This window comes from Sorex fumeus, unplaced genomic scaffold (assembly GCF_029834395.1).
Source record: "Sorex fumeus unplaced genomic scaffold, SorFum_2.1 ptg000189l, whole genome shotgun sequence".
In the NCBI taxonomy this organism is placed as follows: domain Eukaryota; kingdom Metazoa; phylum Chordata; class Mammalia; order Eulipotyphla; family Soricidae; genus Sorex; species Sorex fumeus.
In genome coordinates this window covers 272,570-286,031 of record NW_026606246.1, presented here as the reverse complement: position 1 = coordinate 286,031, position 13,462 = coordinate 272,570, and positions in this window count along the sequence as shown.

Sequence of the window (13,462 nt, the reverse complement as noted above, 5' to 3'; positions counted from 1 at the left end):
TCCCTCTCATGCGTCTCTCCCTCTGGGCTGGTCCTCCCGCGCCTCCTACCAGCGGGGGCTTCCCACCCCGGCCCCAACGCTACTTGGTCGGAATATCCATACTCCAGAAGAGCTTGGGCACGTCTGTCTCTGGGCGTGTGTGCGTGTGTGTGCGTGCGTGTGTGTGCGTGCGTGTGTGCATGTGCACACGCATGTGTGCGTGTGTGTGCTCGTGTGTGCATTTGTGTGCGCACATGTTACGTGTGTGCGCGTGCGTGTGCATGTGTGTGCGTCGTGTGTGCGTGCATATGTGTGCATGAGTGTGTGCGTGTGTACACGTGTGTACGCGTGTGTACGCGTGTGTACGCGTGTGTGTGCGTGCATTGCATGCATGTGTGAATGTGTGTGTGTGTGTGTGTGTGTGTGTGTGCACGTTGAGGCCACAGCTGGTGGTGCACGGGGCTTACTCCTGCCTCTCTGTTCAGGGATCACTCCGGGCAGGGCTCAGGGGTCCGTACAGGGTCTCCCAGCGATCAAACCCAGGTCAGCCACATGCAAGGCGAGCCCCCACCTGCTGTCCTATTACTCCAGCCCCCTGGGGACCATAGTGCGGGATGCAAGGCCCGAAGCGAAGTTCTAACTGGGGCTGGTGTCCAGCAAGTACTGACCTGCCGCACTGCCAGTATCAGTTATTCCTGCTCTGCCATAAACAATACCCTTCATGGCACCAGTTTGGGGAATCAATGAACGGGAGGAACCAGCGACCTGTGGCAGAGAGAGGTCCAAAGGGCTCTGGGGAGTGACACTGGATTTGTGGCTGACAGTGACATTGGATTTGTGGCTCTCTGTGTATTGCTGGTCCCAGGTCAGAACACCCCAACTTGCCCTGGGGTGCAGTGATAGAGAAGGTGGGATGGCGGGCTAGTGGGGGGGTGGGCCCCCCTTACTCCCATGTTATAAACAGGCCAATTCCCCACCCCCCCACATCTGGCAGCCCTGATCTGCGTGGATGGGGGTCCTGACTCTCTTCTAAGAGGTCGGGGTCCCAAGCACCCCAGATTTTGTCTCGGCATCTGACCCTGGCAAGATCTCTTTAAATCTCAGGGGGCTTCCCACTGGGCCAGGCTCAGCTCCATCTGGCTGGAGTCACCGGCACCCCAGATCCCAGTGCCCAAGGCTGCTGCAGATGCGTTTGTTTCGGTCACGACCTGGCTGAGGAGTCCCCCAAACTCTGCCCTGTTCTTAGTCAAGCCCAGAGGCCCGGGCAGGTACCCAGACAGGTCTCAAGCCTCCCCCCTGGCAACTCAACCTCGAAACAGGAACTCCCGGGCCAGAACTGCAAACAGGGCCCAGTCCTGCATAAGGAGACCAGTGTGGGACCAGAGCAATAGTCCAGTGGGGAGGACGTTTGCCTTGCATGCGGCTGACCCGGGTTCAATCCCCAGCATCCCATATGGTCCCCGAGCACCGCTAGGAGTAACCCCTGAGCATCACCGGGTGTGACCCCCCCAAAAGAAAAGCCAAAAAAAAAAGGAGGCAGGTATGGTCCTTCCCAGGGGAGGGGCATGCAGGCCTTGGGCGCGGGGTGCGGGGACTGATACCAACCTCTTCCCGTAAGCCGCTGGGGCGGGAGGTGGCCCCGGACAAGCCCGCTCAGTTAGACACTCTTGAGATCCAGACGCTGAGTGTTCAGGCCCGCGGGTGTGGAAATAACTCAGTAATAGCTCAGGCCCCGCAGTACTGGACCATAGGGGCCACCCCGGGTGCTGCTCAGGGACCACTCCTGGAGGAGCTGGGGCACCATATGGGGATCTAGGGGGTCCCACGGGAGTTGTGACAAGCTTCCTCCCCTCATCCCCTCTCTCTCTGGCCTTCCAGGAGTGATGTCTGCAGTTACATCGGCTTTGCAAGTCCCTCTCTCGAGCTCGGATTTTTGGGGCAGAATCTGGCCGAGAGAGTGGTTAAGTCATTTCTCTAAGAGGTGTGACATTGCACCCTTATGACAGACACAGTTTTGTATACCATACCTCAAAAAAGAAAAAAATCAGAGGCTGGAGCGATAGCACAGCAGGGAGGGCGTTTGCCTTGCATGCGGCTGACCTGGGTTCGATTCCCAGCATCCCATAGGGTCCCCCGAGCACCGCCAGGAGCGATTCCTGAGTGCATGAGCCAGGAGTAACCCCTGGGCATCGCCGGGTGTGACCCAAAAAGAAAAAAAAAAAAGAAAGAAAAAGAAAAAAAATCAATGTGCATGTGGGGGGGAGGGGAGGAGGGGAGAAAACGCAGTCTGTGGGGAATAAAAAAAGTCTTTCCTCTGGTGCTTCTGTTCACTTTCTCCCACCCAGGGGCTCCCCCCCACCCCCGCGTCTCCCGTGCATGTCCCTCCTTTCGTCTGTCCAGCACAACCTCCCTGGTTGGGAGGCAGGGTCCTAGCCCGGGGCGGGGGGTGGGGGTGGCTCTCCGCGGGGAGTTGGGGAGCTGCGTCACTCAGTGTTTCCCAGGCAGGAAATCATGATTCATCCTCCTGACCGCTCAGAGCTGCAGGAGACACAGCCGGGAGAAGCGTGGTGACGTTGGGGCCCGGGCTGGTGGCGCTTCAAGCCTGCGGACAGGCCAAGAGGGGCTCACAAGGAGACGGGCCCTGGGGAATCTCTGTTGGAGCCTGGGGACATGTCCCACCACCAATGTCAGTGTTCCTCAGTTTCCCCCCTGCCCCCTCCGCCTCTATGGCAGGTCTGCCTCCTCCTCCTCCTCCTCCTCCTCCTCCTCCTCCTCCTCCTCCTCCTCCTCCTCCTTCTCCTCGTCCTCCTTCTCCTCCTTCTCCCTCTTGGCCAGGTCCATGATAAACCACCCGTTGGAGCAGAGTCTCATCAACCGAGCAATTGCCACTTACATCTTTCCCTGCAGGGAAACGGGGCCCAACGGTCCAGGTGCATCCTGCCCTCCCCCGCCACAGGACCATCAGAGTTTGCCCCGTGACCCTGAGTCGGGCTGGCTCCCTCAGGCCGGGCGTGGGGATTACGCTCTTGCCTTTTGGCAGCCTTGACAGCTTGATTTGAATGTGGCTGGGAGGTGGGGGGAGCCGGGGGGGGGGGGGGGAGTGGGGGGTCCGGGAGGGAAGGGGGGTCCCTAGCTCAGCGGTGATGCCTGCAGGCCGCTCTGCCAAGGGCCCGAGGTGGCTGAGCCTGTGAAGCAGAGCCAGGTGGGGGGTGGTGAGGCCGGTGGACTCCCAGCGTCGCCCCCCCAGGGAGAGTTCAGGCGGGAGACGGCCCGCGGGGGGCTGTTCAGTGGTCTCTTATTTATGGGAACATGCATTACAGGAAATTTTAACATCAGGCATTAAAGTGAGGACATTTGATCGTCTTCCCTCTCCGACTTCCTCCCCGCACCCCACCCCGGTGCAGCCCCCACGCCCCCACCCCCGCTGGCTCTGCCTTTCAGCTGGATGCACTGGGCTGCTAATGGCGGGCGAGGTTACATTGCAAACAGGTGCGGCCCCTCTGGCTCTGACAGCTGTCACGGTGATGCAGGGGCTCAACTGGGGTCTGTGGTCGGCCCAACCGGTGATTAGGGGGTGCGGATGGTGGGGAAGGGTACTTGTCTGCACCCCCAAGCCACTCTGGGACCTGGGGAGATGTGTGTAGGCACCCCGGGGAAGCAGAGATCAGTGGGGCCTCAGTTTGGGGGATGGGGGGTCCCCACGCTGAGTCTCTTTCTCCTTTCTGATTATCGGGGGCTGGTGTGAACAGTGACTGAAGTGGACAGGATCTGCACTAGCTTGGTACGGCACTCCCTTTGACCCGGAACTGAAGCCCGCTGGGCCCCGGAGACATCAGCTGGGGAGGAGGGGTGACTCACAGCCCCCTCTGTGCGGTTCCGGACACTGAGTGTGGTCCCACTGCTTTGGTGGTGTTTTCTATCTCACAAAACCACACAGGGGGGACCGCAGAGGGTTAAGAGGATAATGGCCACCCCCCTTTACATACAGGGAAACTGAGGTCTTGGGAAGTCGAGTCACCAGCCCAAAGTCACAGGACTCACCATGGGCTTGTGTGCCCCGACTGGTCTGGCCAAACACCTCTGCTCACCCCCATTGCCCAGCACGTGCCAGGGTGGGCCAGGGCGCGGAGTGGACCCAAGGCTGGTCCAGGTGGGCAGGGCCGAGACACGAGTGGGTGTGTGGGGGGAACCCTGTAGAACAAGGGCCAGGAGGCAGCAGTGAGTGGGAGCAGGCAGGGGTGTCCCCTCCCCCCGCCCTCTGTTTCCCTCCCTGCATCCTGGGTCAGGTTCCTGCTGTTGCTCGGGGACTGGACGGGGTGAGTGTTCAAACCCAGTTTCCGAGCTGCACCTGTGCCCCTGCTGGAGGACCCCTGCCAGGCGCACACGCTCCCTCTCGCCCCTCCCTCTCCACCTTTCCCGTTCTGCTTTCTCCTCTGCCTCCAACCACTCGAGCGAAAGTTCTAGAACAGCAACCACTTTGTCTCTGGTTCCCCAGACGCAGCCCAGCACCCAGAGGAGGGTGGGGCTGGAGGAGGCTGGAGGAGGCAATATTTGTGGAAGGAAGGATCTGAGGAAATGCATTGTTTGAGCTCGCACAGACAAGCCGATTAGGCTTTGGAAGAAAATGAAGGACAGACCGGGCGGATTAGTTTAATCCCTCGCAAAGCAAAGCAGTTTTCTCTGCCGAGGACCCAAACCCTGAAGGTGTTGGAAGGCTGAACCCGGGGACTATCTCTCAGATAGGAATGTTTAACTGCAAGGAGTGACTCCGACCGAAAGGGTGTTTGTTCTTCACTTGAACAAGTCCCGAGAGAAGCAGCTTCCGAACAGTATTCACGTCCTGTCTCCACCATGCGTTGGTTCCAGGGCTAAGAACTTACCCCTTCCCTGGGGGCAAAACCAGACTTTCTAGTTTTTTCCAAGCTCCTCTGAAAACCTAGAGTGCTGGCTTTGGTGGGACTGAGTTCAAAGGGACAACGAGTAAAATGCCAAGAACAGAACTTGGGAAGTCAAACATAAGAGATGTCTTTTTGATTAGGTACTTGACTGGGTCAGTACTTCTTGTGGATAACACACCATTGGGATTCCCTTATTTTACCACCAGTTTTCTCTGAAGGGGGGGTACCGGGGTGGGGGGGAGAAGACTCATGCCAGTTTTAGCACAGAGTAAGCATTTAATTAGTATCTGATAACATTTATTTAGCAAATGTGCCCATTGTCAGCTCTATGCGAGTGATCTAAAATATTGTACTTTTTTTTTTAGGGTCAAGAGTGGCAGAACGCTACTCCTGGCTCTGTGGTTGGAATCAGTCCCAGGGGTGCTCAGCAGAACATATGAATCGAAGATCTAACCCAGGACTCCTGCATACAAATCATATTCTCTCTCTCTCTCTCTCTCTCTCTCTCTCTCTCTCTCTCTCTCTCTCTCTCTCTCTCCCTCTCTCTCCCTCTCCCTCTCCCCCTCTCTCTCCCACCCCCTCCCAGCCCCCCCCCCCCCGATTTAGAAACTTGAAGGCAGCAAGATCTCTGCACTTCAGGAAGTCCTTGACAAGGCCAAAGGTTCTTGGAGACTGACCTCTGAACAAACAGGAGCACGAGAAACCTTGTTTGAAACACGTCATCCCACCTTCATTAAATCAGAAATTTATCTGATCATATCATATCCTTGGGCTGGAGTGATAGCACAGCGGGTAGGGCGTTTGCCTTGCATGCAGCCGACCCGGCTGACCTGGGTTTGATTCCTCCACCTTTGATTCCTCCTCCCCTCTCGGAGAGCATGGCAAGCTACCAAGAGTATCTCGCCCGTACAGCAAAGCCTGACAAGATACCCATGGCGTATTTGATATGCCAAACACAGGAACAAGTCTCACAATGTCACTGGGCCCACTCGAGCAAATCAATGAACAGCGAGAGGACAGTGACAGTGATCGTATCCTCATCCCAGCTTCATTAAATCAGAAATATCAGGGAAGGGATATGCAAGGCCCAGCACCCTGCTTTAACAAACCTCCTCGAGGAGTCTAATGCTGATTAACATTTGAGAACTTGGACCATATGGAAGAGAGATACGTGCAAAGACAGTGACCACTTCTGGTAGCCATTTCTCTTGCTGCGGTTCAGGTGAGCCCAGAGCAGAGCACGAAAGTGGCCTTGGAGAGGTCAGGATGGTGTTGGGACACGAATTGATTCTCAAGTGGTAAGTGAGGGAAAAGCTGCTTTCCTGAAGCCGGGGGATGGATTGAGTGGTCTCGTGGTCTCCCAAGCCGATGTTAACTACGAGAACTGGAGCTATAGGGTTTGCGGGAAGAGAATGGGCAGAGCATCTGGTCTACCCTCAGTTGCTTTACCATGAGGCTGTCTCATGGGGTGTCAAGGAGCCTTAGAAGAACTGAGGCAGAGCATTCAGAGGCTGGAGTTTCACAGGGAACCACTGACCAGGGCTACATTTGGTCAATGCTGGGATGGACCATGGCTTCTTCAAGGATGGAAGGTGTGAGCGCAGGAGTCTCAAGAGGGAGAATGTGGAGTTCATGTGAGAATGTTTTTGTCTGTGCACGGGGAGAGATGATGGATGAGTTTAGGTCGAAGCAAGTTTTAGAAAACAAGAAGACTGTTTATCTTTCCCCCAAGCTCTCCAATGGACCCACAGGCCAGTGAAAGGGAGATGCTTGGGGGCGAGGAGAAACACCTGAATGTGAGGAATCGTTTCTGGAAGGGAGGGAGGAGACAGGGTGGAGAGGGAGAGGGACCCTTTAATTCTCTCTGTCGTAACAGCAGCTCTTGAATGTTTGCAGTTAGACAGTCAACGCATAGATATCATTGGAGTCTCCACTTTTTGTATGCGTGAAATAACCCGATAGGAAAAATGTGAAAACACATCAAATGTACTTACGAGGATGAACACAATGGAATTTTTGAAAGCCAACCCAAGTTTGATCCCTGGTACCCCATATTCCCTGAGCCCTGGTACCCCAAGTTCCCTGAGCCCTGCTAGGAATGAGCCTTGAGCACAGAGCTGTGAATAAGTCCTGAGCACCACACCAGATGTGGCCTCCCCCCAAAACTATGTTGTTGAGGATAAATACACCAGTGCATTAATGCATATTTGACGTTACTGTCAGCTAAGTGTGAGTTGCTAACAATCCACTGTCACTGTCACTGTCCTCCCATTTTCTCGAGTGGGCCCAGTAACATCTCCATCGTGAGACTTGTTGTTACTGTGTTTGGCATATTGAATACGTCACGGGTAGCTTGCCAGGCTTTGCCATGCGGGCGAGATACTCTCAGTGCTTGCCGGGCTCTCCGAGAGGGGCGAAGGAATCGAACTTGGGTCGTCCATGTTGGCTGCGTGCAAGGCAAATGCCCTACCCGCTGTGCTATCGCTCCAGCCCATCACCTAAAAATCTATAGACACACACACACACACACACACACACACACACACACATTAGATGACAAGCTCTGAGGCTCTTCTTAAAAGCTGGATTTTAAGCTCCTCCTTCTTCACTGTGAGTTCACGTCTCTGCAGCAGCAGATACAGATGAATCGAGGTTTCATGTTGTCTCGGAAGTAGGGGCTCCCAAGCAGTGCTCAGGAGACCTAGGACCGCATGCCACAATTGGTCAGCCAGGCCAGCTGTTTCAAGCAAGGGCTTTAGAATGTGGTTCTGCTCGGGCCCTGTGTGGTCAGGGGCACCCAGGCCACCCCAGAGGTGCTGGGACCCCCCTAGGGCTGTGTCTGGTGATGCTCGAGGAATCTTATGGTTCCAGGAATCGAACCCAGTTTGGCAAGTGCTTGGTATGTGCTGCAAGCACTGCACCATTTCCTGGTCCTGAGTCAAGAGATCTTTCCACAACAGCTGGTGAGTTTCGTCATCAAGAGTGAGGCCTGGAGAATAGAGCAGAAAGAAAATCCATGTGCTGAGGTCAAAGAGCACGAGTGAGTCCATCTGCAGTAGAAGTGGGGGGGGGGGGGGCCACACATTTGCCAACAGAGAATGTTCCAGAATGATAGGTAGGGCCCAGGTAGCCCTGTCTTAGGGTGAGATGGAATCAAGGACCACCACCTGGGGGGCTTACACACCAGACACCCACTGTCTCTCAGTGCAAAGTCCAGACGGGGATCTCCTGAGTACCAGTGGGGGTGGTCCTACCCACCCCCTCAGCATCCTTAGAGCAGCCCTGACCAAACAAAGCCAGAGAACACCTGAAGACGGAATCCCTGGGTGATATATTTAAGGACGGCCCAGTGGCAGAGCACCTGCCTTACAAGCACGAGGCCCTGGGTTTGATTCCTGGTTCCCTCCCCCACTCCCACACACAAAATAATAACAAAAGAGTTTCTCTAGCCAATGGGGGATCCTTCACTGAGGATGGCTGCGCCTGAGTATTTTCTCATTTTCAGAGCACGGGTTCCCCAGAGGGGTGAGTGGCCAGGGGAGTCCATTAGTAAGACCTCGGAAGTCAGGCTCCCTGCCGCCAAAGCCACAACACAAAGCTTAATGTCCAGAAGGGTCAGTACTGGCTGGGCATGGAGGACAGTTCACTGACCACTGAATTCCGAATGTCTTCCAAGGGCAGGCAGATAACTTGTTTTGACGTTCCCTGGGGCAGATCAAAGGCTTTGTTAGTGGCCATTGTTGGGCTGTGCTCCTAAGCAAATCATTCCCAATTAGAGAAAATGAAATCTCTGCTTCTTTGGTGAACCAAAGCCAAAGACCGGGTCCCTAATGACTTCTTTGAAAGGCTACAGAGAAGCAATTAAGTTGGTCTAAAGTTTCTGAGAGTTGTCATTTGCCCTGTTGCAACCAGTGTCCAAGCCCATGGTCACATCCGACCAAGCAATTTGATGGCCGGGAACTGAGCCTCAGGAAATCAGCAAGCATGCTTGCACAACCTGCCGTGAAAGATGTTCGTGACAGCATTATTTACAAGGGGGTTAGGGGAAAGAAGAAACGTTTAATATAGAGGGTTTGGCTGTCAAAAACGAAGGAAGTGCTTCTTGTAAGACAAGGGTCAGAGAGTTGCTTAAACATGCATAGCAGAAAAATGATTAGTGACCACGTTTAATGACAAAGACAGGTTTAAAGTCGAACTGGGTTTTTAATGGGCACAGGGCGGGGGAGAGGGGCCACATCCGTGGTGCCCTGGGGACTATGGGGTGGTGTCTGGAATGTAACCACAGTCAACCACATGTGAGAGAAGTGCCCTGATGCCTGTCCTATCTCTCTGGTCCTTTGGAGTTTCTGCTCCCTTGATTCTAGAATGGCTGCATGGCCACCAAGCCAGGCCAGAAGTCTCCCTCTGCAGCGAGTTCGGCTTGCGAGCAGGGGGACAAAGATGACAGTAACATTCCCATCTTGTGCAGGCAGCTATGGTCACAGTCTCACCTCTAGGAAAAGAAAGGAAAAAACCCCCCAAAAAACAGCCCTTACTTGTGCCTGCCACAGAGGGAGGGGGTTGGATGGGATGGGGGTGGGGGTGGGGGATGGCTACTGGGATCATTGGTGGTGGAGAATGGGCACTGGTGGAGGGATGGGTACTCAATCATTGTATGACTGAAATGTAATCACAAAACAGTTTTTTTTTAAATCTGTAACTGTATCTCACGGTGATTCATTAAAAAATTAAATTAAATTTTTTTTAAAAAGCCCATGGAAATGTCCAGATTCCTGCAAATCTCTAGAGATTTCACTCTGAATTCACACATAAATTTGGAAAACATTCACTCCCCCACAGGGCCACATGAAGGCACTCCATTTATAGTCTGTGTTATTTCTTAATTCAGCACCATTACTACTCCCTTCCTGGCTTCTTTGTAAATACGGATTTTTTTTGGGGGGGTGGGGGGATATAACTTAAAAATTTCCTGGTTGTTTCTTACTTGCACAGAACCAAGTCTTGAACTCTAGAGTTCAAGGACAGAGATCCTAGTTTAGGGTCTGTTTGGAACCAACTTTTTTTTTTTTTTTTTGCTTTTTTGGGTCACACCCAGCGATGCTCAGGGGTTACTCCTGGCTCTGCACTCTCAGGAATTACTCCTGGTGGTGCTCGGGGGACCATATGGGATGCTGGGAATCGAACCTGGGTCGGTCATGTTGGCTATGTGCAAAGCAAATGCCCTGCTCGCTGTGCTATCGCTCCAGTCCCTGGAACCAACTTTTGCAGAAAAAGCTGGCAGAACTCTAGGCTGATTTGAGGTGGATGCAGGGAGGAGTTAGGCTCTATGCTTACTGCTGAATTTTTTTTTCTTTTTGGGTCACACCCAGCGATGCACAGGAGTTACTCCCTGACTGCACTCAGGCAAGGCAAATGCCGCTGTACTATCGCTCCAGCCCCTGACTGCTGAATTTTGGGTCTACCTGCTGTCCTCAAATGCGGTGACTGACAATGCGATTTCCACACACAAAGAACTCTCCAGAGATGACCTTCGCCGTAGAAAAGGTGGCTACACACAGCGGATTCTATAAGGATTGAATTTCTCCCCAGTGACTCACAGAGGATTTGGGAGCTTATTGGAGGGAGAAAGAGCGCAGATCACAGGTTAATTCCTATAAAATGAGAAATCTCCATGCAACAGATTCCTCGAATTCTCTCTGCTGTTCAACCGGATGATGGAAAACCCAGACCCTGGCTTGTATTAAGCAGGGAGCTCTCAACAGATTTGCTTGAGGCGTATTTTAAAGAAATAAATTAATTTCACCCCCAATATCTTCATCGATAAAAAACATGAAGAGCCAGAATTTGGAGGAATGCTTGCACAAGAGGTTGAAAACGGGCTCTGGAAGTCAGATGACTCCAAGTTCAAATCCCTCCCTGTCCACTCCCTAGGGCCGTGATCTCAGTGTCTCGTGACTGCCCTCCTCTCCCCAGCCCCAGTGGTGACCTGGGGTCCCCCGGAGGATTCGGGGCTGATGACTGTTCCCCCAAGTCAGAGGACAAAGGAACAGACTGGCAACACTGTAGCACTGTCCTCCCATAGTTCTTCGATTTGCTCGAGCGGGCACCAGTAACGTCTCCATTGTGAGACTTGGTGTTGCTGTTTTTGGCATATCGAATACGCCACGGGGAGCTTGCCAGGCTCTTCCGTGCGGGTGGGCTACTCTTGGTAGCTTGCCAGGCTCTCTGAGAGGGACGGAGGAATCGAACCTGGGTCGGCCCTGTGCAAGGCAAATGCCCTACCCGCTGTGCTGTCAGTGGCTGCTTATTCAAATCCATTAGGATTATCATAGAAAAGTTGTGAGGGTTGGTGGCAGCAATTACACAATGGGATTGAACATCAGCATAACAATGAACAGATGTAAAGCCCCTCCTTCCGGGGAGATGCTTCTAGGAAACCCACCCAAGGACAGAATTCCATCTAGGGGATCCACACGCTAGGTTCCTACTAGGGATCTGCCCAAGGGTGGCGTTCCATCTCAGGGCATATTAGTTCCTCCTTTCCTTTGCTGGTAACCCATTTAAACAATCATATTAAATTGACTTCTCCATAATATTTCTAGTCATTTTGTATGAACATAGTCAGAGGGGCTGGAGCGATAGCACATTTGCGATAGGCATTTGCCTTGCATGCGGCCGACCCAGGTTCGATTCCTCTGTCCCTCTCAGAGAGCCTGGCAAGCTACCGAGAGTAGCCCGCCCGCACGGCAAAGCCTGGCAAGCTCCCTGTGGTGTATTCGATATGCCAAAAACAGTAACAAAAAGTCTCAGAGTGGAGACGTTACTGGTGCCCTCTTGAGCAACTCAGTGAACAACGGGAGGACAGTGCTACAGTCAGAGAGGTGTTTATCTAGAAACACCGAGGTTAAACTTCAAAGGGGTCTTTTCCTGGGGATGTATATCCCAGACGACAGTCCTGAGGCCAGGTTAGTTTTTCCTAACCCCAACACTCAGTCAAGTATAGAAGATGGTGGTGGTGGTGGTGTAGTGGTGTGTGTGTGTGTGTGTGTGTGTGTGTGGAGTGGGGATCGCTCCTAGAACATGGGGCTGTGGCTGGGAGAGAGGAGAGCAGTTAGGAGACACACTCGACACTCACCCAACCTGGGGTTTAGCCGAGGCAACAGTTAGTCTCTTGAGCATCTCCAGGTATAGGTCTGGAGGCCCTCAAGAACTTGCAGGGGTGGTCCTGGGGACCCCCAGCACTGGAGAATACAAGCAGCACCCCAGCGCAGTTGGCCGGTTACCACTAGGGAAGGCACCCCGCCCCCCGCCCCCCTCCACCTGCTGAGCTGCATGGCTTCCCCGGAACTGCAACTATCGAGTGAGGGGTGGAAGCAATGACCCCCTTCATGAGTGTTTTTGGGGGCATGGTGGAGTGTCTATGAAACTTAGCTCCAAGCCCGTGTAAAATGGACTGTTATTGATGGCGCTTATTTTTTTTTTAAATTTTTTTAATTGGCAGAAAAACAAATGCTTCTCAGAAACAGACTCTTGCCGTTACTGGATGGCCCCCAATATCAAAGGCCCCTCCCTCCCCGCTGGCTGGATAAGCTGATGAGTGGGACGCTAGAGGCAGAACCTGAATGTCACTGAACCTGGCCGGGTGACACCGGGCACTTAGAACACAGTTCAGCTTGCTCTTCCCACCTGCTGGGACTCCAAGGTCCTTCAGACAAATGAGGCCTCAGGGCCCAGGAAACACCTCTCCGTCTTGGGCCCTCCCTCTGCCCAAAAGACCCCCAGCATTTGTAAATGGAGGTTCCCTGCTGAGCCCTGTCCCAGCCTCCACTGCCCCTTCCGACCTTGAGCCCCCACTTGCCTCCGGAACATCTGTCACGGGTCCCCCGGGAGTCCAGCCTCGCTGCGAGGCTCCCCAGCTACGGGCTGCAAACATTGATTTTAGGCCTTTGCAGAACACATCTCCCTCCCCTGCCCCTCCCTCTTGTCATTCCTCTCATCATGGTGCACTGAGCACCTTCTAGAAGGTTCTGACGCAGACTTTTTCATTTCGGTGGGAGCTGAGCGCCCCACACACTCCATCCCCGTCCCCCCCACCCCCCACCGCCTGCCCCCGGGGGTGGAGGCGGGGGCTGGGGGGAGGGTGGAGAGGTGATGGGAGAAAATAAATTCCCCTTCACATAACAATCAGAGGAAGACAGTCCCAAACAGTGACCAGACCATCCTCGCGGGCTATGATGACAGCCATTTCCAACTTATCACACCCCGGCACTATATTAAGGCCTGGAGATTACAGCGTGGTTCATTAGAGGAACATCTGTTGGAAATCAGCTCGGCGGCCAGATATGAGCGCAGAAGCAGCAGCCTGTGGGGTGGGGGTGGGGGTGGAGGGCCGAGCAGAGCCCCTCCCGCGGCAGAATGCCAGACAGGCGCCATGTTGGGGCCCCCTCCCTCCCCGGCCCCCAAGTCCTCACTTGAATGAGGTCAGGAGCGGATGGGAGGCAGCTGGGTGCATCTGCAGGACCCAGAGATATCTGCAGGGATAAGGGGACTCTGGGTGCACCCTCCCCCAGCTAGGGACTCCCTGA